Genomic DNA, 25,897 nt, shown 5'->3' with positions numbered 1-25,897 from the left:
TAGCAATGTTTCTCGAATCCCCTTCCTAACGACTTTAAGATGGCTCCTAATTATTTTCATTATTATAGTGCAAACTCAATTTCACTGTTCTACTAAGCAGTAAGCAGTATGTTTGGTACTGTATACTCGGTGCGCGCCTACATAGTTATATATTTGTTTTCAAAATCACCTGGGCAGAACAGTAAACTCAAGTTATATATAAATGTGTAAACAGTAGCAGAAATAAAGCAGGCACTTCAAAGTAAGAATAAAGCAGAGAGCTTATTTTGGCAGCACGTTACAAGAGGCACATTGCTGTGACCAGACCGAAGAAAAAAAAAAACATTTCAGAGCGCTATAGTTAATGTGCGGGATGCAAGAGAAGGACAACTAAGAAATCACTTGTGCTAACAATCAAATTATAATTTCAAAAACTCTTTGAATAATGATAGCAGGAAGGTAATAATAATATTTGTTAGGGTTTAACATCCCAAAACCACGATACGATTATTAGGAACGCCGTAGTGGAGGGCTCCGGAAATTTCGGCCAACTGGAGTTCTTTAACGTGCACCTAAATCGAAGTACACGGGCCCCATGTATTTTCGCCTCAATCGAAAATGCGACCACCGCTGCCGGGACTCGGTCCACAGCAGGCAGAAAAAGATGGGGCACACGATGATATCTTCTGTTAGGTAAACGATTGCTCTATTAGATCTAGCATTGGCACTAGAGGTGCTATAGTTAGGATCTTATCTGCACATAAGTCAATCGCATGTATGTCGAACTTGCATCCACAAAATCCTTCAAATCGCTGATGTATAGAAGCCATGAGACGCAGAGCAACTCTATGCTTCAGATTTCGTAACGAAGCACCAAGCACGAGAGCGGCATCAGAATTTCCGCGATAATCGCCGCACGCGTTGTGGTACGCGGCGCTCGACAGTGGACAAGGGTAAGTGTAATGGCACTGGCACAAGTAAAAAGAAAAAAAAATCGAGAAAAACGAAAGGCACGTGAGCTAAGCATAGACGTTCGCGCCCTTGCTCTGTCGAGAGTGCGCGAGCACTGTCATTTTACTCTGCTCAACCAAAACGGACGCGCACACCTCATTGCCTGCCCTCACTCGTGTACTCTTCTAGAAAGACAAAAATATTCACTGCCCTTGGTTTTATTCAGGCGCTTTAGTGGCACCAGTACCAGCTTGAGAAGCAGAGTTGAGCCAGCGATTATTGTTTCGTAGGGTGGTGTTCCTATAGGAGTATCTTGCATCTAAAGATACACGATACATTATTGAATGTATCGGAAATACAGATACAGATACTCATCTTGCGAGACGTATCGCGATACAGATACAAGATACCCAAAGTGTATCTAGGATAGTATCTAAGATACATGTATCTTCGATACTGCCCAGCACTGCTAGTACTATACTAGCAAGAACTTGCACCTCTAGCAATAGCTTGGTATTACTAGCAAAACCTTAGAAGAAGCTACGTCGAACACTAGCTCCGCTGTCGGTTCCAGCCTTGCGCAACCAGTAAATGCTGTGCACATTTTTATTTATAGATGTTTAAAATTGCATCTTACTGCGGTACGTTGAGGTGGGCTGCGAGTGCGTGCGAAAAGCTGCTAAATCACAGGATTTTCGTTTTGCAACTGGCAGCACCAGTCCCTGGACTTCCCCAAAGCTATAATCCACACACGTACGTCATATCACACGGACCATCAGATGCAGCGCACAGTGCTTTGTGATGTCAAAGGAGAAGGCATGCTGATCTTTTTCTGTTCACGTAGGACGATAGATATGACCAGAGATGAATAAAAATCCCAGCTCCACCGCAGGGCGATGCAATGAGTGCGATAACAACAAATGAAGTAATTCTGGTCGAACTGCGCAAAGGACGGGACACGAAGAAAGGCAAGACAAACGAGCGCAGACTGAGTTTATTGAACGATGAAACCAGCCTTTTTTAACAGCCTCAGACCATATGACGCGTCCCCCTAGGGGCTAACACAGGAACCGCTAAAAGCCATGAAAATAGCACGTTAAGGAATTATCAATGAAACATCTCAAAAGCTATCATAAAGACATGTGACAGGCTATAAAACCACGACAAACAACATGAAAAAACATGAAAAGCGCAGTGCGAGAGAATGATTGTGCGCACATGGAAACAACCAACGTAGACTGAGATGATTACGTGCACGTGGAGCAGAGATATGCGTACTCTTTGTCAGTAAGAATAATCGACGGGTGGCTGATGCATCCCTCCCCTTTCCTCCTTATATGGAACGCCTCGATAATTCTGCGGCCTATGAACTTCCTTTCTTTCGACAGAACTGTCGCGTCTTCGAAAACTGCCTCGCATCCGCACTGCCGGCAGTGCGCTGGTAAATGCAAAGCTGGGGCGTTAGACAGTGATCTCTCGTGCTCCCTTAGTCGCATGTCAATGCATCTCGCGCTCTGCCCTATATACGGTTTCCCGCAAGTTAATGGCACCTGGTACACCACACCGACCTCGCAAGTTACATACTTATTCCTGTGATGAATTAAGCACTCACTTCGACGCGACTCACTCGTGTCTTCCTTCCTCTTACTAACCATGTTGCACACTTTGGAAAGTTTTGCAGGGGCAGGGGTGGAATCACTAAACCACCTGCAAAATTTCGCGGAAGAGCACAGCTTACTTCCCCCAACAATGGTGGGCTTCAGGGCCCATCTATCTACCCAGGATGCACTCATCCAGTTGCACCACGATCTTCTACGTCCTGGGAGTGGAACTAGTACCAAGGCTTTGCTCGGTCTGGATTTTCACAAAGCATTTGACAACGTGAAGCACACTACCATTCTAGGCAGTCTAGCTGAACTACAACCCGGAGAACGCATATTTAACTACATCCGTGCTTTCTTAACCGACCGAACAGTTGAACTCTCGGTGGGCGACCTCCGTTCCAAGCTAATAACTCTTGGTGATCGCGGCACTCCGCAAGAAGCCGTTTTATCCCCTTTTCTATTCAACCTCTCTATGAGGTCACTACCCTCCGAACTCGACACGATACCGGGCCTGCGATACACCCTCTACGCAGACGATATCACGCTCTGGACGACTGTGGGATCCGATGGTCAAATCGAAGAGACCCTTCAAAGGGCTACGGGCACAGTCGTCCAGCACGTGACGGATGCGGGTTTAGAGTGCTCGCAGAGCAAATCGGAGCTACTAATACTCCGACCTGCAGACCGACGCAAAATTAAGACTCTACTCCCCAGTATCAACGTTTATGTGAACGACACGCCAATACCACAGGTGGGCCACATGAGAGTGCTCAGACTCATTGTACAAACAAACCACCAGAACAACATCACATTGGACCGCCTCACCGTAACGGTGAACCAGACAACCCATCTGATATCTCGAGTGAGCGCGCGCAATCGAGGCATGAAGGAGAAGGAATTACTCCAGATAATCCAGGCCTTCGTTTTGTCGCGCTTCACGTGCACCTCCTTCAGTCTGAGCGAGCCCAACTAAACCGCCTTATACGTAAAGCTTATAAGGTGGCACTGGGGCTCCCTCGAAACACCTCGACCGAGCGCCTCCTCAATCTTGGGCTACATAACGCTTTAGAAGAACTTCTCGAAGCGCATCATACGGCGCAAATACACCGATTACATGGAAGCAGGACGGGTCGATGGATCCTTGATAAAATCGGGCACGAGGTTTCTCCAACGGGTAACCCCCACCCCCAATATCAGAAAAAAAATCCCCATAAACCCGCTGCCAAAGAACATGCTGGCCAACCAGCGCAACGGCAGAAGGAAAGCGAGGGCCAAATCCGTGCACAAAAAGTCCAACCCTGAAGTGGCGTACGTTGACGCCGCCCAATACCGAGACTTGACCAATGCATACGCAATAAGTGTATTCACTCTTCCCGGCGTCAATGCAGATTCACCCCGAGTAAAAACAGCTGGTTCCGTCCGCGCGCTTAACACGACAGAAGCCGAGGAAGCGGCCATAGCCTTAGCAGCAGCAGCCGGATTCACCGTTATACTAAGCGACTCAAAGGCCGCTATTTCCAACTTTGCACGTGGCATTGTGGCCCCCACAACACTGCGTTTACTCCTCCCCACTCTGCTTACTGATCCTGAGGAAGAAACACTATGCTCCACTGAGCTGATATGAGTCCCGGCTCACGCAGGGAACCCGGGAAACGAGGCGGCCCACCAATATGCTCGAGAATTCGTCAGCCGAGTGGTGGGACCCACCTCTGATCCGGGGGACCCTGGTGAAGCCTTGACATCATATCACGACATTACGCAATATTACCGCCTATCGAGGCAGTTAAAACCACCCCGGCACCATAAGTGAACTAAGCGCCAGGAGGTTGTCTGGCGCCGACTGCAAACGCATTCATTCCCGTGCCCATATATTTATGTACGTATATAGCCCGACACGATTGACCCGTATTGCTCGCATTGTGGGTCAATAGCCACACATTCTCTGGGACTGCAGGGAATACCCCCCCTCTCCCGATCTCCTGGCCCTCGCCCGAAGGGTGGGAGGAAGTTTTGACCTCCACCAGCCTGGGAGTTCAGCAGAGGAGGTTGCCACCAGGTTATTTCGTTTTTCAATACAGTTGACAAAGTAGATGCTGAATTGCTTCGCGATGTCCGTTGTTTTATCAGCACAACTTTCTGCTTTCTCTCGCCCGGAGCCTGGCGGCCCATTTACCACTGTACACCACAAAAACACACGCAAGGCATGCCTAACGAAGCATACCACAATCACATGGCCTGCAGCACGGCGCCAAAGTGACTCAGTGCGGCGCAGAAACTGGTGATGGCGACGGTTGCAATGGCGGGCTTGGCTTCACATGTCGTGCAAGAAGCGTGGAAGGTCAGAGGAGCAGCGACGTCAAAAGTGGCAGAAAGGAGGCTTGTCATGAAGGCGAGCAAGAAGAGCAGTGACTGGCGTCCGCGCTTTTATAAGGTGTGTGTGTGGACGTCGTTTCACGCTGGAAAGCCAAGTGGCTCCCGCCCGAGGTTGTGTTCGTTGTGCTCAAAAAACAATTAACCGCTCATTTTGGGTACACGACACGATCGTGAAAACAGAATGGCTTTGCAGTAGGGGCTTTTCATGATCACTGGGCCATTTTTTCCCAAGGCGTGCAGCTGTGAAGTTTGTAAAACAAGAGTTTTTCGGTGCCCCAATGTCGACGAAACGGCTAATTCTACGGTTCGAGTGTCGGTGTTCGCGCACCGTCGCATCCACGCAATTGACGTCTGGGAACAAAATGCAATCACGCGCGTTTGGACCGTTTGTCTAAGTCGGATGACACGTTTGAGCGCCAGAAGTGCTCATTGGAGCGCTTTGCTTGAGCGCACCCCATGGAAGGTGTAAGTCAACTTTTTTTGGCCCCTTTTCGGCGTCCACGAGAGCGTCTGGCGTCGACAGTTCTTTTTCCGATAAGAATATTGACGGCCTATTTGGATTATTCGGCACGTGGTGTTCCGGGGTAGGTACTTGCTCTTTTTGTGGTTCCTCCTTCCCTTTTAGCTTTTTGTTTGGTACTTGCATAAGCATGTGGTCTTATATTTCCTGTAGGCTTTGCATATTTTTGTAATAAAATTCAGTTGGAAGTCTGCGCTGGTCCTCGTCAATTCTATGTGCGCTGAGCAGTTCAATACCCGCCAGGTTTCTTTTTATTAGAGGATATTTTCGAGCCCTGCCAGCTTGCACGGGCGGAAAGTACAATCGGCACATCGTGCAAGGTCAAATTAGATCGGTCGCGAAACACCGTGTCTTGTAGTGTTCCCCGTCTAAGTCTTCTTTCACGCGCAACAGTTTACGATGATGACAAACCGCCCAAGTGGACACCCTTCTTGGAACAAAAAGTGGCCGAAAACCTATTGCCACAGACATCAACAACGCCTGTGGAACGATTGAGGCGCGACTAGGTGAGCAGGGGACGAAAACCAAAAACTCTTTTTTTCGAATACTCTTAATTTTATATAAAACAGGAAATTTGCTTTACGGTTTGTCTGACACTTGGCTAAATAGTTTATTGGCTCATTTTTTGGTCGAGCGCCATAAATGGGGGGCAGGCAGTCTGCTATGTGGGCTCGTGTTCGCCGCATTGTCGGGTCAATGAGGCATCGCTCACCGTGCGCATCTTCCGAAGGTTATTTCTTTACTGGCGTGACAGAGAAGCTGAACTTGCCCACAGAGTGTGTAGAAAACCGCTCCTGTGACTGCATTCGCACGGCCGGCGTGCCTTTCGAGACACTGTGCTCTAAGGTTGCCAGAGTGATACGATCAGGGCTGCTGTCTCGCTCCAGTGGTTTGCCTCGAGTGGGCAACGTGAGTTTTCCAACTACTAATGCTCGTGAGCCATTGCATCATAATTTCTTCATTGCAAAGTATTATGGTGTTTATTGCAAGTACGCTACTTGGCTAATAAAACAAGCTTGCTCTTTCCTGTTGATCTTCCTTTTCTCTCGCACGCAGTCGGTGAGCCATCAAGACGCAATAATATCGCGCAGTTTGTGGAGATAGGTTTGCGAGACGCTTACCCTACGAGGCGACCGGCAAGGGACGCGACGTCGAACGAAGACGCTACGGCCGGGTTTGTCGACTCTCCGGCACGGCGCAGAAAAGGCACTCCAGGCAGGATGTCAACAAACAGCACGGGTTTATTAACCCAAGGTGCAGCATAGTACGACAGTCACGGGCTTGCAGGCCGTAAGGGGAACTCCGCAAGACCGATCGAGTACGCTTGTCGGCGGCGACTATCACACAAAGGGCAGTAGTCGAGCGCACGAACGAGAAGACACCTGCTAGAGCAGTGCGTCAACCTCTCGTGCTGGCCTGAGAGCATCTCCCGCGGGCAAGCCCGCGCCAGACAGGGCCCGTATTCTCAAAAGGCGACAATCGCAAAAGTATCGCCTTTGGTACGCGCTGACTGGCTATGGGAGACCAGCGCTGGATAGGTGGCGCGCCGAAAAAATGCGCCTGGCGGGAAGTCGCGGCATAAGTCCGCCGCTCGATCCGACGACGTTTGTTGCAGCTCGCATATGTTTCGGCTGTGCGCGTCGTTTCGCTTCGGTTCAAGCTTCTGAGAGAGAGAAAACATTAACAAGGTTCTGCGAATGGTCATTCAGCTAGCGCCATCAAGCGAAAGAATACTGAAGAAAATTTGCAAAGCTTTATATATTTTTCGCAGTGTGCCGCGGCGAGCGCGCCTAAGGCGAACGAGCGCATCGAGGCACTCTAGCCTACGTAAACCCGCTAGCGTGGTTCCCGGGTTCGCGGTCCCGTGCTTAAGTTGTCGACAGCTATGGCGCCAGTTGTGCTCCGCTATGGTTTTAGTAAAATAATATGGCCTGAGGACCACTTCCGCAGAAAGGCACTTGAAAACGGGGCGAAGCTGTGCAAGGCGAAATACGTGTACGATGTGGAAGAGACGGTGTCGTGCCGTGACAGCGATTCTCAAGTTGCAGCGAAATGCCGCTCGCAAGTACACCAAGCCAGCTACGATGTCACACTTCAGGTAAGCGAGCATTTGATGCTAGATCGGTGATTACCGCGTGTTCCTGTCCTGTTTCTTTACGGCGCGTGTAGTTGTGTAAAATAAGCGCGAAGCTGTACGCAGTAATCGCACAGTTGGTTTAATCCTACAGCGAGTTGACTTCCGTGCGTGATCGCAACGCTGGCACTACATGTTTCCATGTCGAACGAAAACTTGTGCACGTTTACTTAATGCAGTTTTTATGTGTTCGCCTCTAGCTGTCGTCTCAGCGCCTGATAAGTGGGGCCACCTGTTCCTGCAAGGCCGGCAGCGACGGCGCATACAAGCACGTCGCAGCGGTAGCACTCGAGCTCAATAACTTAGCCGATGCAACGTCGTCAACTGACATGCCTCAAGTGCTCCCATAGCTGGCCGTCTTCACTGTTGTATAAAACAATGAAACACGCGAAATTCGCTTTATACCCCAGCTCGACGCCGCCACACTCTAAGCAGAAAAGGACTAAAATGGGGTATGGCATTGGTCCTTCAGGGGACTAAATGGGCTGCCACAGATTTTGAACCATTTTTGGACCAACTGCGGGAGTAACTACAGGGGTTCAACTTTTACTCTCTAGCACTTACTCCAGGGGGTTTAAACGTTGGTTCTCGTAGAATGCTCCAGAGGGACTAACAGTTGAACCGTCTGGTCTAACCGAGAAAAAAAAAAAGATGGCGATTCTTCGCTATGTCGGCGTAATTCTTGGTATTTCTAACTGAATCAGCATTGAATAATGCATTATTTGCGGCACGTGCACAAACATACAACCACACACACAACCATTGCAATCTGAACACCACACATACCTACCGCCCGCGCTACACAGCTGAAAACCAACCATCGGCTATATATAGGCACAGTATCTTGACCTCCCATGTGGTGCTGGTGGCAGACTTCTGTTCGAAGTAATAAAACAATAAACATTCGCAGCGTAAGTGTAAACTTTCGTGGGCTCAATGGTAGCACCGCAACACACCGATCTTTTAATATGAACCCGCCGGATGTTTAACCCCCCTTTCAGTCAGCGAATTCGAATTATCAGCTGGTAGTCTATTATCAGCTGGTACTCTAATTCGAATTATCAGCTGGTACTGGTAAGGTCCGTAAAATGCACTTATGCACACACAAGCATAGAAGCGGCGCTTATGCAGGAACGCCGGCGGAGCAGTGAGGCGCCCCGCTGGTGCCGGCTTCCTGCCGACAACGTCGCTAGGCCTTTACGAGGAGCACGGTTATGAGTTAAACGACCGCTGGCGATCACAACATGCGTCTCCTGTGCAATTTTCGTCGTCGTTATTTCACATACAAACGAAAAATAGATGTCCGCTGTCGGCGGCGTCTTACAGACTGATGTAGATGTATGTATACCTACAACGACGAGACGGCGCGCAGGCACGGTTCTTTCACCGTGCTCGTAAGTCGCTCGCTGTACACCGCCGGCCGCACGTTGATTCGTATCGGCGCTCGCCTTCACGCTAGATGTTTGACAACAGTTGTCGCATGGAGAGAAAGAAACAGATTGAACTGTACTTTATTCCAGAAGACATCATTCTCCGTGAAACAAATTCTACGCAACGTTTCTTTCACCTGCACCGGCAACGAACTCGCACCGGCCGCCGGCCGGCTTGGTGCCGACGACGCTAAGCCTACTTCGTATCGCTTCGTATATATAGTTGCAGCCGGTGACTCTGCGGCAGTAGCGCACCCAGGAATTCTCTCAGGGGGGGGGGGGTTGAAATTCTGAGAAGCCTACAGGAGTGTGGGATGGGGGGGGGGGGGGCACATTGCATAATACGCCATTTCGTTGCTTAGGCTGGAGGATTGCAACGACAAAGAAAATATGAGATACCAAATAGTAATAACAATACTACTACTACTGCTAATAATAATAATAATAATAATAATAATAATAATAATAATAATAATAATAATAATAATAATAATATCTAATGTGATGATGATGATGATCTTTCAGCATTTTACAGCAAGATCTTGAAAAACTTGAGAGGGCCAAGAAACTGTTCAGTGAAGCAGCGCACGGAGAAAATAAATGGCAAATTGAATAAACCAACGCGTAATATAGTTCCAACAAAGATGCCTGGCAAATACTTATTTTTGCTAGTTCTTCAGCTCCAGGTAGTGATAAGGGTGCTGACGTGCCGGCCTGCTGGCGGTCGCGCATTGCTGTTAAAAAAATTATTACTATGTTAGCGCAAACAAATGGGACGCAAGAAAGGCACACGAGGACACCCAGCGCCATGTGCCTTTCTTGTGTCCCATTTATTGTGTCTTGTGCCTGATTACCACAGTAATCAGGAAATGTCATACAAACAAGCCCCATTGGCAACTTTAGCAGTTAAAGAACTCTGCAACTGAGAATTTTGTGCACAATGTGAGCAGAACATCCTATATTATACTTCCTTCAGGCCTCGCCAAACTACAAATATGGAAGTACATCGTAAATATTTACTATAAGCTTTGTGACATTGATTATAAACATTATATACGTACAGCTCAATGCAGCACACGTACAGTACAATTCTCAGCTCACGGATAAACTGCACTGTAGCCACGCTTACCGATTTGCCATGTCATTCGGGTGCACAGGTTCGGCGACTGAAGTATCCTCAGTGATAAGTGACTGATCGATTGACGCATCTGAAGGCGATAAGTGCTGAGTCATCGCTTCCTTTTTGGCCGCAATCGGGCATTCCGGTGCTGTCGCTGCATCTCTTGAATCTGAACACGGAATCTTTTTCGGGAAGTAGTTGAGGATCGTGTTCGACTGGCGCTTCAGCGAAATCCCTGTGATGTGGTAGCTCATTCGACGCAGATTCGCGCAGCAGACACAGAAGCAAGTACTAGCGAGCGAACTGAACGTGTGCATGGGGGCACATCAAACTTCGTAGCTTCCGTCCGATGTAGAACATACAAAAAAGAAGTGGTGAAAAGAGAGAGAGCGAGAGTTGTCTGAAAAAAAGAGAAAGAAAACGTGGCACCCCAATATAACTCTCGCACTTTCCAAAGCCCTTTTTTCTTGTCACGCGTCCTTGAAAACAATTCCGTCGTCTTACTCCTCCCATCTTCGCAACGTATGGATTTTCGCATAGCATTCGTGCTTGCTTGGTGTCCCTGCGTGCGCGCGGTACTGCGGCATGGCTGTCGACGCACACATTAGTTGCGCCAAGGCTTGCTCATAAATGCAGGAACCACAGTGTATGTGCTTAAACGAATATCGCCATGTGCTCGAGCTGTACGGCCTCCCGGGTTTGCTGTCGCTTTGACGAACGAGCCGCGTACGAGGTCGACTTTCTTCTCGCCGCTCCAATACAGCTCGTCCGTCCTCTGTCAACAAAGTTAAAAAAAAAAAGTGCGCGGCCACCCCGCTGGCGACACCATTTGCCTGTAGAAAACGCAAGCCCCGAAAAAAACAAAAAACACTCTTTTCGAAGCGCCGCCGACGCCCTCTTATCTTTGGAACTTTGAGTGAACATTTTTCCCTACTTTTCGGAATACATACGGTTCCTTCTTGAGCGGTCGAGGGAGGGATGAACAGGGCTTCTTTTCTTGTTTGGTGGGTATGAAAGGGTGAGGCAGGCGGCGGCAGTGCTCTTCGGTCAAAGAACAGAGTGGGAATGAGTTGAAGAGTAAAAGGGAGTGGGGAGCACCTTTGCCGTGTGGATGTGTCGAGGTGCACTGTTAGATGAGAGACAGGGAAAGGGGGATACTTGGAGTGCCGGACTGTGAGGCTGTACGCGTACATCTTTTTTTCCTTTTCTTTTTCTTGCGCTTTGCTCGGGGAAAAGCCAAGTCCTGTCAGCATTCATTTCCGGTAATTGGCTTCAGCTGCGATGGATTGGGGACGTCTTTTCCGTCTCTCTCAGTTCCGCTGATGCAGCTCGCGTCGCAGCCAGTACAATCAGTTTTGTTGAAGATGGCTTGGGTACGCTCTGTGGCCGGTTTTTGGGAGAAGGCATAGAACGCGCTATTGTGTTCGTAATGCTGCAAACATTATCACGAACCGCCGGTCCCCATCGTCGGCTATGGGCCACGCGCTCGGAGGAGTGGGGTGTCAACAAGACCGTTTTTTTTCTTCTTTTTTCGGCAGCCTAGTACGCCGGCGGCTTTTCGAACATGTGGTTTCGCTTTGAAGTCGCGCGCGCCACCGTTAGCGGTTTCGAACTGGCTTCGGTCAGGTCTTTATCCCTCCCGTTTCGGACTGCACGTGTGTATGGCACAAAGGCGGCAAAGCGCAAGAGCCGACGGGCCATTCGCGTTCTTACTGTCACGTTACTCAGCCGGCCGCGGAAACGGGCGATGGTTTTGCTGGCGCCACGGATAGCGGAGATATGTATTTCTGTCGTGATGTTGATTGGGAGACACCTGTTACTGGATTTCTCAGCTTGCGTCGTTGTGTTTTTGGAAGCGAAATGCTTCCTGAATAAAAGATTTTGGGTAGCCGTTCCTGGCGCGTTTCCTGAATATATCGCGTTTTTCTTTTTTTTCTTTCTAAAGTTGTGTGCTGCAGTGCGTTCCGGCTCTTCTTTACTACTGATGTATTGCGGATTTTTGTGGGGTTCTAAAGTGAACTGAAAATATCGACTTGTGTAGGTGTGTTTGCACAGTTTCATTTGCAAGTTACAAGGGCATCTAAAAACGACAGGGAGTCTTCTGTTTCAAGGGTGAACTGAATACTCGTTGGATAAATTTAGATGAGAGAATAATTGTGACTTATGACCTCTTGACGCTCGAATGACAGTCGTTGACACGTATCTGTGAAAGATTTTCGACTGCGGCTGCAATGAATTAGGAGCTTGTTCCTCGATGTGTTTCATTGCTATATTTGCTATGGCGACAGACATGGGCACAGGGTTCCAAATAGTGAAACGTTTATGAGAAAGTTTGCATATTTAGCAAAATTAATGCATTGTGATAAGGCAGAAAAAGAAGATTCGCACCATATGTCTCTGGAAGGGTCCAAGTGCTTCAAATGCTTTTCTCCTTTTTTTTTTCGTTTTGGAGGATCGATAGTTACCTTGGTTCGGTCCTGCCAATTAGAATTACGCTAGAGCTCGTCTGCACGTAAAAAGTGGCGCTAATTGGTAACACCGTGAATATAAAGGGCATTTTAGCGGTGACACGTGGCTATATACTTTAGAGCTTGCCGTTGAATTAGTGCCTTCATTTTCATTTTGTGTTTTGTCACGGCCGCTAGATGAAAAAGCTTCATCCAGAGGGCGTGGTTTTGTAGAGCCCATCTATACACCTTTTCAAATTCTCACGCCAGGGAGGCGCCATATTGAAATGCGCGCCGTCTAACGTGCAAGATTGGCGAAATCGCCATCTTGGGCTGCGCGTACTCGAACCGGCGCGTTATCTGTTGGTGTGAGGTCCCTGCTAAAGCCTGTGTTTGCTGATTTTTCGTTTCTTTAAGCTGTTTTGTTTGGTATCGTCGCTGCCATTGACTTATTCGTCGCTGTCTGAACCGTTCAGCGGCGCGCATTCGCCCGTGCGACGCAAGAATTAGCTCCGCGTCAGCGAACGGCAGTGCTTCGTCGTCGGTACCAGTAGCAGCCAGCGTAGTACCAGGTCGATCACGGCGTGAAGTGTTAATAATCGGTAACTAGAGCGTTGTTGCAGCTGTCTACCGCTTTCCTTTATTGGCGTACTAAATGTCTACGGATTATCCATCAGTTTCAAACCTCTGCGCATACTCGTTCGCGGCGCGTAAGTTTGTCAGCTGTAAACTGTAAACACCGCACAATCCTCCTTCACAGATACAGTTGACCTACATTCACACCGACGACGTCGAAGACTAGGTCGAGGAGACCTGTGAGTGGCCAGAAATACCGCGAGCGAACATTGTTTATATCTCGTTGAGGCGAATGCGTGGGGTCTTCGCCAGGTGTGCAACTACGAGGCACTGGAGTCGCGCAGCTACGTGCAGTTTGACTGTGTGGGTCAGTCGCTGGCGCACAGTGCGAAGGAAAAAGTCGTGCTGGTGAAGGGGAATGTGACACCGTCGCAAGCCGTCAACAGTAGGCCCCATCGCGCGTGGGTTTCCGCGAGGCCGTCCGCTGAAGTACGGCGCGCGCAGGCTGCACATGCGTAACCGGGCAAGGCGAAGTTTGCAGCCGTGTCGGCCGCTGTGTTATGGACGATATGAAGTGTGAATCCGCAACATTCTCACGAGTAGGTGAGTCATCAGTGGCTTGCGTACCTTTCTTTCCTATCTAGGATACTGCTTGGGAACGTTGTTCTCGTCGTTTTTCTTGCCGCCAACGAAATACCGGGAACAGAGGCGTGACCAGGGCGACACGCGCAAGTTCTTACTATTTAGTGAAGCCGCCCACTGCTGCCGCAATTTAGGCGACGAAGGAAAACGATGCAGCGCGAACATGCCACGCTTGCACTCATCGCGTGGCGTATACATGCATTGCGGACACACGATTGCACCTTAAATATTTCTCTTCCGCTGCTTGTTCGTTCACCCGTACACGACACAGTGATGACCAGATGACTTGCTATGCGAATGCAGTAAATTTTCTGCCGTGGTAGTCACTTCGTATCGGACACAGGCGCATAACACAGTCACACAAACGCGTACCGAAGCAACACACACACAGTACTGGCGCAGCCCAAAGCACGGAAGTTTTTCCGATTTACCGACGCCACCCATTTCTTCTGCAATTCCGGCGACGACGGAAAGTGATACAGCGAGAACATGTCACACTTGCAATCCTCGCGCGGCGTGCTGTGCTGCGGGCACACAATCACGCCTAAAATGTTCCTTTTCCGCTGATTGTTCGTGCACCCGTGCACGACACAGTGATGGCCAGACGATCGGTTCTTTGAATACGCACCATTTCCGGCCATGACAATCGCTTTTTATCGCAAAGAAGGGCCTAATTCACACACAACATCCAAGCGTACCAAGCGTACAGATACAACATGCGCAGCCCAAAGCGCGATGGCAACACTGAAAACATACCCTCGACCCCTGCAGCGCACAGGTGCGAGCATGGGTGCGAGGGTGCTCCTGTGAAAAGGAAAAAAGAATGTTTGTCGGGAAGGAGAGCGTACATTATTGACTATTTAAAGGAAAACAAAGGTGCTCCGTGACGGACACAATTCGTGTTCACTATAATATCAAGGATTTAAGAAAAAGTAACGAGAATGCCACCGGCATCGCAACAGGAAATGTTCATCACGCTTAAGCGAGTTTCGTTTCCATGGCGAGTAAGGCATTGAATGTACATGAAAGCGCTTGTTATTTCTATAAAATGAGTTTTATGACGTAGAATTTGAAAGAAGTTGCACATTCAAGACAAAACCAGCATATATTCATTGCGCAATTTCGTCGTCGCGCCATTAGTGCCAATAAATCAAGCCATGTGACACCGACAATTTAATGGTATTTAGGCACTTGATATCTTAATCTCTAATTACATTAGAAGCGTCCCAGTGAACCAGGTATAATTTGCATGTGCGCAGGTAAGTGCATTAGATTTGCCCGTGTGAACCGGATAATAACGTTACAAACGGTAAACAACACTGCGAACTCTTGTTCTGGACAAACATGTATGTAGCACTGCGTACACAGCTGGATGAGCTGCTATACCTAATATTTTTCATGTCACATGCACTGTGCACCGACGTCTGTGGTCAAGTCACGCGGCGCATTGTCATTGTACACAGCCCCTTTTAGACTTCCCCCGAGAATCAAACAAATAAAAAAAAACAATAGCTTGTTTTGAAGATTCCGAAATATCTCCTTGCTCTATTGCAATAATCAGAGGGGGCAAGAAAAGAAGAGGGGTCAAACTGACGACCCGTGAATGCATCTTTTCTTTCGTCCAAAGCCGCTTCACTGGAAGTGAACGCAGAGCCACAGAGCACGCGGTTTGCGCTCTTTCAGTTTAGGAGTAGATGGGTGAATACCACGTATTTCTGGAGTAAATGAGAGAAAATCGACCTCAGACCACCTCTCGAATTGAAATAACAACGTCTGAAAGGCCCGTGAACGTGTACGCTGGATTCTCGGCGACAATGACCGTGAAGCAGTTACGGGGGGGGGGGGGGGGGCAGCCTCAGGGGGGGGGGGTTACAACTCCCAAACCCCCCCCCCCCCCCCCCCCCGTCGGTGCGCCACTGCTCTGCGGGAATACAACCGCTGGCGAACAGCTTACTTTTGTGAGCGCTGGCAGTGTTCTTCGTAGTTCTTCCTAATTCGGCACATTGAAGCGAGTTATCCGCGGTGTCCGGGCTCGAACACTTGTTTGGGTCCGGCAGCTCGATAGAGAAGAAACGTGGGTCAGCGCGCTCGCTCGCTGTGTGCGCCGGCGCGAGTTGAACTTGACTCTCATAACTGCTTCTATTTGTTGTAACAGTGCTTCGCTTTCACTCTGGCGTGTAACCGATATAACTCGTGATCGTGCTAGCCGACAGGGCCGAGAAGTGCAGCGCGGCAGCAGGCGATCGGCGCGCAGTTACACCCCCCGTTGGTCCCCTTCTTGCCAGGCGTTTGCGCACGACACGCACTGTCTCGCATTTACACCCTGTTGGACGAACCGTTGATCCTTTGGTTTAACGACTGCCGTTAGTCCAATTTTGCCCAGTTTCGGCTTAGAGTGCAGAGAGGACCGAACTTACCCCGCTCGCCTGACAGCTTGTATCCAACGTTGCCTCCGTTCTTGCTCGTATGGTTTCGCAGGAAAGACGTAGAAAGATATATCACCTCTCATTCCTACGTAGTTATGACACTTATATACGCTGCAGTAACCGTCAGCCTCCTTTTTTTTTTGTTCGGCGTTCAGTGCCCGCACCGCCTTTGCTAGTAGCCATCCTTGTGCGTGTCGTCCGCGGGAGCGGCTGAGAAGTGCGCGCTTTGACCGCCAGGGCGGCACGGAAACTCCAGCCACGGCCGCTTATCCAGCGGCCGTTGCTCCAGCGCTGGTTCCCTATTGAGCAAACCAGAAAAGCTAGGGCGCCATCTGGTAATTCCGCCGACGTCAATTTTGCGTCATGGTGCTCGACGGTGCTCTCGACATATTTGCAATAAACGAAGGCATCGTTAACCGTCGGTTCGTGGTGAAGTCTAGCGTTTCAGTGACGTAGGCGGTAGCTTCTAGTATTCAATCCTCGGTGGATGTACGCAGCATTTCTTGCGCTGAAGCTTTCATCAAGCATTACCTTGGGGTGTTATCAGCACTCGTTCTTTGCCAGCGCGTGTTTTTTCGTGGTTTGAACGTCCCAGGAACATGAACCGTGCGTTGCTCGCGTGGCTTATCGCGAGCCGGCAACATGTTGAGGTCCTGAGACGATGTCGCTGCGGCGGCACGCTACAGCTACTACAGCTGAACTCTCCGAGTACGCCGTGTTAAACTCTCAACGAAAATACGTTTCACGCAAAGTTGCATTCTTTGAATATTATACTGTGCGTTAAATAATCGGACAAAAAAACGTTGAAAGCACTTTCAACACGTCTTATATTTCAAGTAGCCACAGCCAAGCCGGCCAAGCCTGGCCACTGCGTAGAAGCAGCAGCACACGCTCGAAAACGCCGCACTCGGGTTGCTCTGCGCTCGTACGGTGCGCTCACTCCTGTGTTGTGAGACATTCGTACTACCAACGGCCAGTTGCAACAATGACGTCACAGGCAAGTGTTTTTTTTTTTTTTTTTACTTATTGAACGCATCAAATTCTACGTCACCAAACGCGATACTATCGCCTTTTGCGATCGTTTGAGAATACGGGCCCAGAAGCGAGCTCAAGGGGGAAGGGGGTTGTCACTGGCGGCCAATGAGGACCGGCGTTGTGCAGTGACGTAAGCTGCGCGGTGGCTTGTTCAAACATGACGGGACGCGTGGCCGCGCGCCGGGAATCCGACACATGGCTCGCACCAGACAAAAGGCCTGGCGGCGCCGCCGTAATTAACGGCGGTTCCCGGCGCTCGAGCCGCGCGGGGCCAACACACGCGCTAGCTGGGTAACGAGGCGCCAAAGGGGAGGGCGCGCTCGATTCCCACAAGTTATCAAAAGCATGTAAAAGGTCAGCAATTAAGAAAAATTTCAATTTCGCGCTATGTAGTGCAAATGCGCGACGTCGCTACCACTTCCGGTTGTCCCCGCGATACGTAGACGGTGGCAACGAGCCGCCAACTACCTGATACATGGGCTTCTATAGAAGTTACGCTACCAGTTTACCTTGCATCATGCCTGCTCGCAACCTTCAAATTATGAGAGGTGCGATGCACATAGGGCAGCACCTCAGGGCGGCTCCTTGACTGCGGCCCAAATTTCATACCAGAGCAGGCTGCTTCAGACTCGCACAGGAGATTGCCGTAACGATCGTGCAAGGATACCAACACCCGTCCAACTGGGTCAGTAAAGCTATCCTGTGGGCACGATTTTCTGAGCGCAGAACCAAACTTTTACAGTACTCCGCTTGACTAGCTTAGACTGCACAGAGTCCTATGGCAGCAGTGCCTTCTGCGCTCGGGGGCTCTAAGACCAACAAACGTGATCGCTTTAAAAAAGCCATAAATTAGAGCTGTCCAATAGAAAAACGTTGGGCGCGAAGCGAATTCGAATAATAAAGTTTGAGTGCGAATCGAATAATTTTCGAATATTTCTCGAATACTTGGAAGCGAAATTACAGAACAAAAGTTGCAGAGGATCGCTAAGCATACTTTTACGAGATAGAAACATGAAAGCGTTTCTTTTGGCTAAGTTGATGAAGCACTGAAGGATGCCGCTAAGTCATGCTCCCTAGATGTCTTATAGAGAATGAGAAAATGCAGAGGCCGAATTGTGTTTATTTACATGATTTGGTACAACTAAAGCGGTGTCGACACTTTACACGTTGGCGCCGACGTCAGTGCCGGTGGCAGAGGTCACGTGTTTTCGGCGCACGGCTTTTGCGGACGCCGGACAAGTGCGCACTTTCGCAAACCTGGCAAAGTAAGGCTTTCGCGTTAAAATGTAGAGCAAAACACTGCCAACAAGAAAACAATTCCTTCTGCAACCTGCACACCTGGCGGCAGCGTGCTCGTGAAAATGAAACTGCGCTGCTAGCTGTGGCGCAGTGACGCGGGCAACGTAACGCGCAGTATTGCCACGGGCCTGGATGGCTCGACATTTCGCCGTTTTTCGGGTGATACTAATAGGCTCATTCGGCAAGCACATTTCGCAAAACGAATCGATCGAGTACGAAACCGAAACCACATTTGCGGCAATAGCAACAGCCGACCGCCAGTGGCAGATGTCGAGACATCGCCATCACAAACTGGCGACAGAACGCATACCTCATTACAACAGACCTTCATAGTTAAGAGGATCACTGGGTGCTGTAAAGGGAGTAGGTAAAATCCGAGTACTCCTACAACAGAGGTTTATGTAAACAATGAATGGGCACGTCATAATCGGAGAGGATTACCATTCACAAACACGGTCAAAGAATGGATTCATTCTTACTGGGGGATGCGCCTTTCGTATCGCGAAAAAACATTTTTTTTTTAATATCACCTTTTCAATTCCTGCAGCCGTTTTTCTGATTCCAAAATATCTTCACTGAAAACTAGCTAGAAGTGCGGCGAAAAATTTGTTGCGCCTGCCCAGGTGGCGAAAACTACTGTGGAAATCGCGAAAAAACAGGGTTTAAAAAAAAACGTTATAGCTCCTCAACGGCGCAACCGGGCGCCGTCATTTCGGATTCATTGGAAAGAGCACTTTTCCGTCCTCGAATTTCCCGCTTCAGCTAGGTCCTCCATTCAGAAACAAACGTACAAAAGGAAATGTTTGGAATTCTAGTTCGTTTCGAGGCCTCCGATTGGCCGCGTCCGCCATGTTGCTCCAGCGCGCCTCGCCATTGGTCCGATCCTCGCTCCGGGAAAGCGTCGTCTGCTGCTTGTGTGTCCCGAGGCTGTCGAAAAGTGAGGCGAAAGAACGTGAGCCTTGCGTGTGGGCATCGTACCTCAGTGTCTTGTGTGACGCGCGTTCGCACTCGTTCACCGGTCGATGATCATTTAGAATATCATTACGCTTTAGTTCGGCAGCTGCAAGTGGATGTTCAGATTACGACAGTGCGCCGCGCTCGTCGCGACCATTGCAGACGCGCGTCTCGGACCGACTGTGTATAACTCGTGGGACCCGAAGGTTAGAGTTTCTGCTTATCAGCACTTCGAACATCATGACGAAGACCATCGCGGGACGACTCTTTGTACTCGCGACCGAGCATGACGTACTTTGAAACATCGGACATCGCGGCCACGCACATCGCTACCGAGCTTACTGCTCCAAGTCGTGGTTAGGCCTAACTCCGCTCACGGCGCCAATGTACGAGACGAATTCGCGGGCAGGGACATCGCGCTAGCGGGCATGCGAAAGCGAAGAAGCCGCAATGCGCTTCGTCGCAAGCAACGAATCGCATCGCCCGCTGGCTCCTCGGAACCATGGATGGGCATTTTTACGCATCGGCAGCGGACGGCCCCGGTCAAGCTCGTCGCGCAGCGACCGCTCGGAGCACGGGTGGAAGCGGCTAGCAGTTTGGCACGTCGGCGCCCCAAAACGCAAGACCAAGCACGCTTCACGCCGATTTCTCATCATTATATTTATTTTCCGGAAGTTCGAATACTTGGAATAGTAAAATTCTGGTGCGAATCGAATAGCAAAACACTATTCGAAAAATATTCGAAAGTTGGAATATTCGCACACCCCACCGTAAATCTAAAAACTGCAGCGAGTCATTAGAAGGAATTTCACGGGTGAAGGTCAGGCAATTTCCACACAGCCGAAAAGTGGCAAGAATGTGGCGTGGCGATATTACCACGTGTCATTTATGTTGGTCGTACAGACACGTCATGCAATACCAACTTTGGTGTATATCAAGCCAGCTAAACAACCGCGAGCGCACCATGAGCATGGCATGTAAATCAGGGCCTACATGACATGCATATATCATTATTTTCACGTTACTTCCTGCCATTTATGTTCGCGTCACGTCACGGAATACCAGTTTTGGGGTATACCAAGCTACCGAACCGGCCGCTAGCGTACCATGAGCGTGGCATGTAAATCATCCTCTACATGACATTCATACCCTAATTGTCATGTTACCACCTGTCCTTTATGCTAGTTATACAGTCACGTCACGCAATACCAAATTTGGTACATGTCAAGCTAGCGAAACGGCCGCGAGCGGACCATGAGCATGGCGTGTAAATCATGCTGTACATGACATGCATGTCATGGTTTTCATATTATTACCTGTGATTTATGTTCTTCATACAGTCACGTCGTGGAATACCAAATTTGGCACATGTCAAGATAGTGAAACCGCCGCAAGCGCACCATGAGCGGGGCATGTATGTCATGGAGTAAATGACATACGTCACGATCTTCATGCTACCACAAGTCATTTATGTTCGCCATACACAAATGTCTCGTCGTATCAGTTTTAGCATCATCATCAGCCTGTCTACGCCCACTGCAGGGCAAAGGCCTCTCCCATGTTCCGCCAATCAACCGGTCCTGTGCTTTCTGCTGCCACGTAATACCTCCAAACATCTTAATCTCATCTACCCACCTCATTTTCTGTCTCCCCCTCACGCGTTTACCATCTCTTGGAATCCAGTCAGTTACCCTTAATGGCCACCGGTTATCCTGCCGACGTGCTACGTGCCCGGCCCATATCCATTTCTTCTTCTTGATTTCAACTATGATGTCCTTAACCCCCGTTTGTTCCCTGACCCACTCTGCTCTCTTCCTGTCTCTTAAGGTTACACCTATCATTTTCCTTTCCATCGCTCGCTGCGTCGTCCTCAATTTAAGTTGAACCCTCTTTGTAAGTCTCCAGGTTTCTGCTCCGTAGGTAAGTACCGGTAAGATGCAGCTGTTATATACCTTCCTCTTGAGGGATAGTGGTAGACTACCATTCATGATTTGATAATGCTTGCCGAATGAGCCCCATCCCATCCTTATTCTTCTAGTTATTTCACTCTCATGGTTCGGCTCCGCGGTTACTACCTGTCCTAAGTAGACGTACTCCTTTACAACTTCCAGCGTCTCGCCACCTATCACAAAGCGCTGTTCTCTGCCAAGATTGTTCCACATTACTTTAGTTTTATGCATATTAATTTTCAGACCTACTCTTCTACTTTCCGTATCCAGTTCAGTAATCATGAGCTGCAATTCGTCTCCCGCGTTACTCATCAATGCAATGTCATCAGCGAATCGTAGGTTACTGAGATACTCTCCATTAACTCTTATCCCTAACTCTTCCCAATCTAGGGCCCTGAAAACCTCCTGTAAACATGCGGTGAATAACATTGGAGAGATCGTGTCTCCCTGCCGTACGTCCTTCTTTATTGGGATTCTGTCGCTTTCTTTATGGAGGACTATAGTGGCTGTGGATCCGCTGTAGATTTCTTCCATTATGTTTATATAGGCTTCGTCGATGCCTTGATTCCGCAGTGCCTGCATGACTGCTGATGTCTCCACCGAATCAAATGCCTTCTCGTAATCTATGAAGGCTATGTATAGGGGTTGGTTGTATTCCGCGCATTTCTCTATCACCTGATTGATTGTATGAATATGGTCTATTGTTGAGAATCCCGTACGAAATCCTGCCTGGTCCCTTGGTTGATTGAACTCTAATGTCGTATTAATTCTGTTAGCAATTACTTTTGTAAATTTTAGCATATATCCGTCTAATTAAACGGCCGCGAGCGCCCGGAGACCATGTCATGTAAATCACGCTGTACATGACATGCGTGTCACGATTTTCATGATAGGACCTGTCACCTGTGTTTGTCATGCACTCTTGTCACGTCATACTAATTTTGGTATATATCAAATTAACGAAACGGCCGCAAGAGCACCAACACCGTCGCATGTAAATCATGCCACTCATGACATGCATGTCATGATTTTCACGTTATGACCTGTCATTTATGTTCGTCATACAGTCATGTTATGCCATACCAATTTTGGTATACATACCATTGACGAAACGGCCAGGAGACCACAATGTCGTAGGCGGATGGATGGATGGATGGATGGATGGATCGCCGGAGTTGGCCTTTAAAGGCTAACTCCGTCGATTTTTCGGGGTCGATGGATCTTAATGAAATTCGCTGGGTACGTTCCTTTGCATGTTTCCGTCATTTATGCCAAATTACAGGCTTGAGACATGCGCAGATTGTTTGCAAATGAATTTTAAAGATTGTCTGCAAACACCCTCCTGGCTTCCCACAATTATTGGCAACATTGCGTCTGTGACGTCAGTATTGGGAAGGTGGCGGAATTGACGCAGCCGAGGACACCGCTAACTTCGGCGCTTCGGCCGCTACAGCGAGCGTCTGCTGTGCACAAGGCGACAGAGAGCGTTGGTTTGGCCGGCGCTTCGCTGGTCGTCCCTGCTGTCACAGTTTCCATACACCGCACCGGCGTGACCGGCATGCCTTGCACGACTTCCGGTTCGTTCGTAACAACGTCTACGTCATAGGTAGACAGTACACTTGGTTGGGTTTCGGTGTTGCGCTTTTTTGCTACCGCACCCGGTTACCAGCTTTCGGGACATTACCCGGATGTACCGAGAGGAAAGGTGCAGACTGCCAGAGCCGCACCCCGAACTGACCAGGCAACAACAGACGATACTGCGTCGAGCTCAGGCGGGATCGCTTGCGCATCCTGTACTGATGAACCGCATGTACCCTGCGGAACACGACACGCTCTGTCCGTTTTGCAAGAGCGAGAATGGCACCCTGCCGCACATCTTGACAGAGTGCACAGAACTAAAAAAACCCCCTCCTTCCCTTCCCCCCAACACCCCCAATCCCCAACCCCTTGAGCGATGGGAGACCTTCTTATCGAGCCCCGCCCTACCGACTCAGCTTGCACTGACGGACAGGGGCCAGGAGCTGCTAGATACATACGGGTCCCGAAACTAGGGAACCGCCCCGTCTGGTGCCTGCGTGCACTACCAACACAGTTGGGCTTAATAAAAGTTGATTCATCATCATCTTTTTTCAAGCAAAACTCGCTTAATCTGTCAAAAAGAGGCAAAACGTGTTACATTGACTTATGTTTTCAATGTTTTCTAAGCTGGAACTTTTTTTCTAGATCTTTTTTTTCTTCTTTCCTCGACGCATTGTTTTTCTTATATCTCATCCTGTTGTTTTCTTTTGTTGTAAAATGTAATGACAAATGCATGTATATGTACCCACTCCTGCCTACGACTTCGCATAGAAGTCGGCAGTACTGAATAAATAAATAAATAAATAAATAAAACCACGGTGGTAGAATAAAACAGGTGGCCCATCGAGCGCCGGGAGCGCGTCGCCGTACTGCTCGAGTTGCTCGCGGCCGCCGCTAGGTTCGCGACGAGTTTTTGGGCCGAAAGACGCGCACCGCAAGCTCTCGCTGTACTGTAAAAACGGGTTTCTCTAGCTAATTTTGAGGCTTTAAACGGTTGTTTGTGCTTTTACTAGCTTGTAGTGGCTGTCTGCCAGATTCGACCGCAAAAGTAAGAGCGCCAGGCTTTATGAAGCTTAGAATTTTTTAATCGACGCAGGTAGTCCCGATATGACTGTCACAGGGTGCCGATTGCCAGAGACGTGCGCGTATTTTTTTTTTTTTTCGAAAGCGTGAAAATTCCTACCGGCGAGTATACAGAGTAAAAAAAAAGCATTTGGTTTTCACGTTATCCTATGTATGTCGGAGGACTGTAGCTGGCGGTCTTTCCATGGAATTGCATTTCTCCACAACTGCAGTCGCTTTTCGTCTTTCGGCGCGGAGAAAAGACACAGCTTTTCTTTGCACGTTTTGTAGCCAGATTTGCAATTTGGAGCAAAGCATTTTCGTCCCATGGTGGCCGCCGCATCAGCGGCACAGATCGAGCCACCGTGGTGTCAGCCGTGGTTCCAGCTTACAAAGTGAGCGGAAACACCGATGCGGTCGCGCGCGTTGGTTTGACAGAGCGCAACGAACGCGACGCATCAGAGCGGATCTCAAGCCGTACCTAATCACGACCACAGTGATCTGGCCGTGATCATGACACGAAGGCTGATTGCGACTTTGCGACGCTGGTTGCGTCACATAGGGACGCTCTTGCTCTTCGGACGCTTGCAACCACGGACGCCTCCGCATTTATCGAAGATGACCAAGCAGAAAGGAAGAGACGCCGCTGCAACGCTGGTTGCGTTGCATGCTTTCATTAGTGGCGCGTCCGTTCTAAGCGACGGCGACTCTTCAGTGTTGCTCAAGGCCTCTCTGGTGTAATAAATACACCGTGGATCTCTTTCTCAAAAGTTAAAGATGTAAATTGCAGTTTAAATGCTCGCGACGCACGCTGGCCACATGCTTTCAAATGCGCCAGGGCGGAGATAATGGCCCAGATAGGGAGCCTACATGACCGGCCGTTTTAGGGTGATGTCAGCCTTTGACCCACTACATGCCGCCAACGCACCGCCGCCCGCCAAAACACAGTGTTGCCAGACAGCAACGCCGCGCTGGGAGCGGCGGCTGGCCCCAATATGGCGGCGCACAGAAAACTATGCATCTTGGTGCCCGCACTGCGTCTACTCCCGGTTGCGTTTAGTTCTCCACAATACGGCGTCGAGCGTTGCGGTAGCGTGTTAAACGCTGCCGATGAAGCCCTGGATGCTGCGTACCGCTCTGCACTAACCACAACAGAAAGGGCGTGCGAATGTTCCGCTTCCCCGCTAGCCCTGGCCGACGACAACTCTGGCTGGCTCAATTGAAGCGAGACGGCTGGGAGAGTGCGTCTCGTATTTGCTCTGTGAATACTGCGTATTTCGTTCACTGTTTTTTGCTGCAGCACATGTTATATGTCTGTCACGGTGTTCGCAAATGAGTAGGTAACCGAAGTTGTCGTTGCTGCGTCCACGCACTGCGAGTAGGAAGCCTACAAACGGGACGCATCCGCGCGTCCGTACAGAGACGCGCTCGCTAGTCTGAGCTGTTGCCTCCCTTGCGTGAGTTCGCGTCAGCGTAACCTCAGTATTATGTCGCCATAGGGCCCCTTATGCCTTTGCCTAAGATGACAAGAAACTGAGAGCCTTCTCATTTCGGTCGATTACATTGATCCTTACTCCGGAAGCTTTCTGCACCTAACGTGCTTTTGCATTGCCTCCGCGATCATAGGCTTGCAACTTTTTATTTTCAACTCTCGTTGTTAAGAATTGCCTCTGAGATGGGCACACGTTTCAACAAGCGACGATGGCGTGTGATGACGTCATCATGTGAGGTCATGCGATCAACTCATCATGAAACGTTATGATCACGTCACAAATTTCGGAGCTCTATGACTTCATGACAACGTCACACGGTCAGCTC

At 49.4% G+C, this 25,897-nt stretch overlaps 1 long non-coding RNA gene across 1 annotated transcript in view; it reads right to left on the bottom strand.

Annotated features, from left to right (window-relative positions):
- Positions 1-8,340: 8,340 nt before the first annotated feature.
- Positions 8,341-25,897, bottom strand: part of LOC119379503 (uncharacterized) — a 102,233-nt gene continuing 84,676 nt past the window's right edge. The window contains exon 3 of the long non-coding RNA XR_007414947.1: positions 8,341-8,437. This is a non-coding gene — a long non-coding RNA (uncharacterized LOC119379503). The remainder of the gene's footprint in view (positions 8,438-25,897) is intronic.

Source organism: Rhipicephalus sanguineus, chromosome 1, assembly GCF_013339695.2.
Source record: "Rhipicephalus sanguineus isolate Rsan-2018 chromosome 1, BIME_Rsan_1.4, whole genome shotgun sequence".
NCBI classification, from domain to species: Eukaryota; Metazoa; Arthropoda; class Arachnida; order Ixodida; family Ixodidae; genus Rhipicephalus; species Rhipicephalus sanguineus.
This window is presented reverse-complemented; position numbering and strand designations above follow the sequence as displayed.